The sequence below is a fragment of the Cajanus cajan genome, chromosome 1 (genome assembly GCF_000230855.2).
Source record: "Cajanus cajan strain Asha chromosome 1, NIPB_CcT2T_4, whole genome shotgun sequence".
Classification (NCBI taxonomy): Eukaryota; Viridiplantae; Streptophyta; class Magnoliopsida; order Fabales; family Fabaceae; genus Cajanus; species Cajanus cajan.
Window position 1 is genome coordinate 32,275,888 of NC_138517.1, and position 6,099 is coordinate 32,281,986.

Below are 6,099 nucleotides of genomic sequence, written 5' to 3' on the forward strand. Positions count from 1 at the left end.
ACTCAGAGTCTGGAGAGACGATACTCAGAGTCTGGAGAGACGATACTCAGAGTCTGGAGAGACGATACTCAGAGTCTGGAGAGACGATACTCAGAGTCTGGAGAGACGATACTCAGAGTCTGGAGAGACGATACTCAGAGTCTGGAGAGACAGTACTCAAAGTCTGGAGAGACAGTACTCAGAGTCTGGAGAGACGATACTCAAAGTCTGGAGAGACAGTACTCGAAGTCTGGAGAGACAGTACTCGAAGTCTGGAGAGACAGTACTCAGAGTCTGGAGAGACGATACTCAAATAAAGTCTGGAGAGACAATACTCAAACAAAGTCTGGAGAGACAGTACTCAAGGTCTGGAGAGACAATACTCAAGGTCTGGAGAGACAATACTCAGCCATCAGCGTCGTCAGAGGCACGTTGGTGTTAAACTCAGCTACCGAGGTTGTCAGAAGCGCCGAGGTATGCAACAACCTGGAGAGGCTACTCAACAATTTTCCACCGGAAGACATTACAAGTCAGAAGGTCGGCACATCACCCGGACAATTGGGTCAACTCCTTTACTTGTCAGCCGGTACACCAAAAGACCGTTTGACTAAGTAAAGGGGGGGCAGCTGTAGACCCCTAAAATTGTCCGGGTCGGAAATAAAGCTTGAAGACTCTCGAAGACTGAAGGAAGATCAGCCAGAAGGACTCCTGGAAGGCCCTAGGAGGGTTCTCTGTAGGTCTAGAGGTCTTAGAATAGCTTAAAATAAGGAAGTGGAGGGAATGAAGCCCAATACGGCCGTACTAAACTCAATACGGGCGTATTGAAGCTTCAATATGGCCGCAGTGAACTCAATACGGCGTATTGAAGTTTCTGAAACTTCAATACGGCCGTACTGAAATCAATACGGCCGTATTGAAGCTTCAATACAGCCGTATTGAACTCAATACGGCCGTATTGAAATTTCTGAACTTCAATACGGCCGTATTGAACTCAATACGGCCGTATTGAAGTTCAAAAATTTCAATACGGCCGTATTGCTCCTGTAGGCCGTATTGCGCCTATTCCCTATAAATATGACGTCAATTGGACGTCATTCCAGACTTTCACACTCAGTTTTGACTCCCTCCTTGAGTATTCTGGGGTTTTTGAGCAGTGTTCTGCCCTAGAAATCTCTCTGGGAGTCGATCCGACGAAGTTCTGGAATTCCGAGCACTTAGCTTGGAGATTCGAACCTAGTCGAAGGGAAATCCTCCGGATTTCCATAGTCAAAAGTTTTTAGGAAGGAGCGAGCGAGCTTGTAGAGCGAGGGAACGCCAAAAAGCTTCCCAGTTTTACTCAATATATAAAAGCACGCTCCAAGAGGTTTCTTCTTAAATCCTTCCTTTTACTGCTTTTTGTGTGCATATTTAAACTGTCATCATGTAAATAGTTAATTTATAATTGCTTAGAATAAATAGGGGTAATTTAGTAATTTTACGCTATTATTTTAGAAATAATCTGTCATAGGGAACCCGAAAGGGGCGCTGTGGGGTGCTAACACCTTCCCCACGCGTAACCGACTCCCTTACCCGACTCTGGTTGTAATGGCCAAAGTTGATTTATAAAATCAATTGCCTTATCCCTTTTTCCAATGTTTTGAGTAAAACATTGGTGGCGACTCCACGAACCCTCCTTTTGCGAAAACCACTAATCCATGGAGGGTCCCGCTTGGGATTAATATGGATTGGTGAATCATTTAATAAAATTGCTCGTTTGACAAGGTCTCAGTTTGAGAATACGTCATTCTAGCAATCCATATTTTTAAACAATTAAACGAGTCCAACCATCCTTCGCGAATGCCGAAAGCCCGTTTGGGCCGGTGGCGACAATACTTCTTGCTTACGTAAGAAGTAGTGGTTGAGTGATATTGTTTGTGTTGCAAGCATATGTGCGAGTAGTGGTAGACGAGATATTGTGCTAATATTGTAGGAACTATCGAGGCCTTAGATTTGAGTAAGACATTGATTTTTTTTAGTGTATTAAGAGTTTACGATTGGTGAAATTTTTGAAAGCTATAGTTGTAGCGATTGAATCCAAGGATGATGTATGTTGAGAATTGGAGTTTTGGTATTCTTAAGGAGAGATTGAAGTGTTGATGATTTCTAGAGTTTGATGGTTGCATGTGAATTTTATTTTCTAAGCCTTTTTGTACTGAATATGTGAGTTGTTTGGTTTGTAGTGAGAAACTTTGATATGAATTTCAGGTGGAAAGGAGTAAGTTTGGAAGGATTGAGGTATTTTGTGGCCTAGATGTTGATGCGTTATTGTGTAGGGGATGTTTGCACTCCCGTTATAGCTACTTTGGTGATCAAAGGTCTAGTTGTAAGTATTGAATATATCTGTGATGATTTTTGAATTTTTAGCTAAGAAGATGATCTTTTTAAAATCTCATGTCTCCCTAAGAGTTGTAGCTTATTCACTTCGCTTTCTTTGGTGATAGGTTAAGATCACGTGGATGAGTGAAACTCTCTATGTGTTGTGTTCTTTGATAGTTGTTGAAAGGAAAAATAGGCTGTAATAATGTTTTCGGTTAGTAGGCAATGCAAGGATAAGAATTGACTTTGTTAAGATGTTTTGGGGTGTTTTCTTATGGATTGAGAGGTTGTTTAAGGTTGTATGATACTACATGACAAAAAAAAAATTGGTTCATATACATGCTATATGGAGTAAACAGTAATTGATTCGTACATGCTTAGGGATGGTGTATATGAAGATTTAAAGTAGGCATTCTAATATGACTTGATATGCATGTATGTTGGTATGTGGATAGATGACCTTAGGGATCAATTAATGAAGGTTGTGTGTTTAGTGAGATTGACCTTATGATGTGATATCATCATATTAGAGTTAAGGGTGAGGATATATTCAAGACAGTGTTACGCCAAGTTCTCTAAGTATGAATTTCTATTGTATGAGGTGAACTTTCTAGGTCTTGTAATTTTTAGTGGAGATATAAGGTAGATTTATCTGTGGTAGAAGTTGTGCTTAAGTGGGAGATATCAAAGTCAGTTAATGTGGATATGAGTTTTCTTGAATTAACTTATTATTATAGGAGATTTATTGAGGAAATTTCTTAGATAACCTTACCTTTGACTGGATTGATCAGGAAGAGATGGTTGCCTTTAAAGAATAGTAAGTGTGAGAGTATTTTCCAAACTCTTAAGGAAAATGTTAATATTACCAAATTCTAGTAAGTCTTATGTGGTATATAGTGATGCTTTGAAGATAGGTTTGGATGGATTATTGATGCAAGAAAAAGGTAGTAACTTATGTTTTAAAGCATCTAGGTAACGGAAAATTCATGAGAGAAATTACCTTACCAATGACCTTGAATTAGAGGTTGTAATAGTTACGTTGAGATTTTGGAAACATTATTGGTGTAATTCTAAGCTTGAGGTATTTAGTGATCATAAGGATTTTAAATATCTGTTTAATCTGTAGGAGTTGAATATGAGACAGAAGAGATAATTGGAAATTGTTAAGGATTAAGATTTTAATCTTAGTTGTTATCTGGGTAAAACTAAAGTAGTGGTTGATGCTTTGAGTAGAAAACATCTATATTTATTCATCTTTCTTTATGGTTTAAGAGATGTATCTTTTGGCTCAAATCAGGAATTTAAGTTTGACTTGTGAAATTACTCCTAGTAGTAGGAAACTAGGTATGACTCGAGTAACGAGTGGAATGTTGAAGGTTATTGAATAAGCATAATTAGTCGATTTATTATGGTGTCAAAGAATGAGACTATAGGATAAGGTAGTGAATAAGAGTTTTCTTGGGGTCTAAATGAAGTGGTAAGACTTGAAGACCGAGTATGAGTACATAGTGAACTTACACTTAGGCGCTTAATCCTTGGAGAGAGGGTTATGAAATTAAAGCTAATATGGTGACAAATGCCCTGAGTAGGATGATCATTCATTTATCATTTTGATGATGTAAGGGTTGTATTTGATTGAGGAGATTAGAAACTTAAGTGTGATGTGTGAGCTCACCCTTATGAACATTAAATTGAATATATATTGAAAGGATTAATAGATGAATGGATGAGATTAGAGGACCCAGGAGTTAGATTCTTTCTTAGTGACCCAAGTGGAAAAGATTAGTAGAGATATACATAGCCCTTTACAAGTGGAAGTTGATGGTGTTTTGGGGTTCAAGGATAGAATCTATGTGCCTATTAAACACAAATTAAGGAAGATGATCTTAGAGAAAGGACATAAGATTACTCTTAGCATTCATTTAGGAGTTACTAACATGTATCAGAGTAGCATAGCAGAAGCATGGTGGTCTAAGGTGAAAAGAGAAGTAGAGAAGTTAAATCAAGGTGTGAAAAGTGAGTTTAGAATTGGAGTGGATGGAGTCTTGAGATTTAAGGACAAGTTGTGCATTCCTAGTGTGCCAGATCTTAAGAGAGCAATCCTAGAAGAAGGTCATAAGAGTAACCTTAGTATCCATCGACGAGCTACTAAGATATACCAAAACCTTAAAAAGATGTTTTGATGGCCTAACATGAAGAGGGAAGTGGAGGAATTTGTGTATGCTTGCTTAGTATGTCAGAAAGTTAAGATAGAACACCAAAAAACACCCAGATTTATGCAACCTTTAGACGTCCTGATTTGGAAATAAGATTTTGTATTTCTGGACTTAGTTGTAGTTATGTATGATATTCTTAATAAATTTGATCTTATGGATAGGCTTACCGAGTTTGCGCACCTTGTACTTATGAACATTAGATATTTCTTAGAGAGATTGATAGAGTTGTACATCAATAAGGTAGTAAGTGCTACATGGGAATTAGAAAGCAAGGTACTAGAAGCTTATCCATTTCTGTTTTCAGGAAAATTTCGGAGAAGAAATTTCTAAAAGGAGGGGAGAATTGTAACACCCTGAATTTTCTTGTTGATTATTATTTATTAATTAAAGGGGTTTTATAGAAGTTTGTATTAATTTAAAATTATTTATGAAAATTTTTATAAATTTTATTTTTTTAGGCAGGAACGGGCTGTTCCAAAAGTGGAACAGGCCGTTCCAGATAATGAAAATAAGTTGTTTTTGAGGGACCAGAACGGGCCGTTCCAAAGAAGAAAAGGACTCATTTTTGTATTTCCAGAACGGGCCGTTCCCAAAGGGAAACGGGTCGTTCCAAGGTTATGAAATTGCCTAAAGACCTTAGTTGGAAACGGGCCGTTCCAACTATGGTCAATCAGTGTTAACGTGAACTTCAGAACGGGTCATTCTACTTTTTGAAACGGGCCGTTCTGCTTTTTGGGAACGGGTTGTTCCGATTTTGGAACGGGCCGTTCCAGTAGCTAAATTTTCCTATGTTTGAAGGATCCAGAATGGGCCGTTCCGAATCCAATACGGGTCGTTCCGGGTACCCCAGGTTGCCTATAAATAGGAGGTATGGGGGGTGAAAAATTATAACTTGAGAGAAGGAAATTCTAGAGAGATAAAGGAGAGAGAAAGAGAGAGGAGAGGAAAGAAAAGAGGAGTGAGAGAAAGAGGAATCTCAAGGAGAAGATTCTGCCCTAGTTCTGGTCCTTGTTTAATGAGAGAGGTGGAGGTTCTGCCCTAGTTCCGGTTACTGTTTAAGGAAAGAGAGGAGGAGGTTCTGCCCAAGTTCCTATTTATCCAGGTACGGGGAAAAAGGAATTTTTTATATGTAGAGTACACGAGGGAATTGGGTAGAGGAAGAATTCCTTAGGATTATGATTAATTTTATAATTATTTTATTTGGAGAATTATTAGTTCTATTAAAATTATCTGTGTTGAGGTTTATAAATATGCCTAAGTGTAGGAATGATGATCTGGGAAGAAGAATGAATTGTAAGGAAAATGCGGTGAGCTAGATTTTGGAATAATTAGGGGTTTTACTGTTTATACTAATTATTCTATTGATTATTATATTAATGAAAGTTATTGCTATATTACTGGTTAAGAATGAATGATATTGATGTGAATTGGTTGAGAGGTATGTAAACCCTATTTTGTTGAGCTTATTGTATGAATGGGATTTTGATTGTGATTGTGGTGCCTCACATCGATGACTAGGGATGGCACGGCCCCTGGGTAAGTGGTGCTA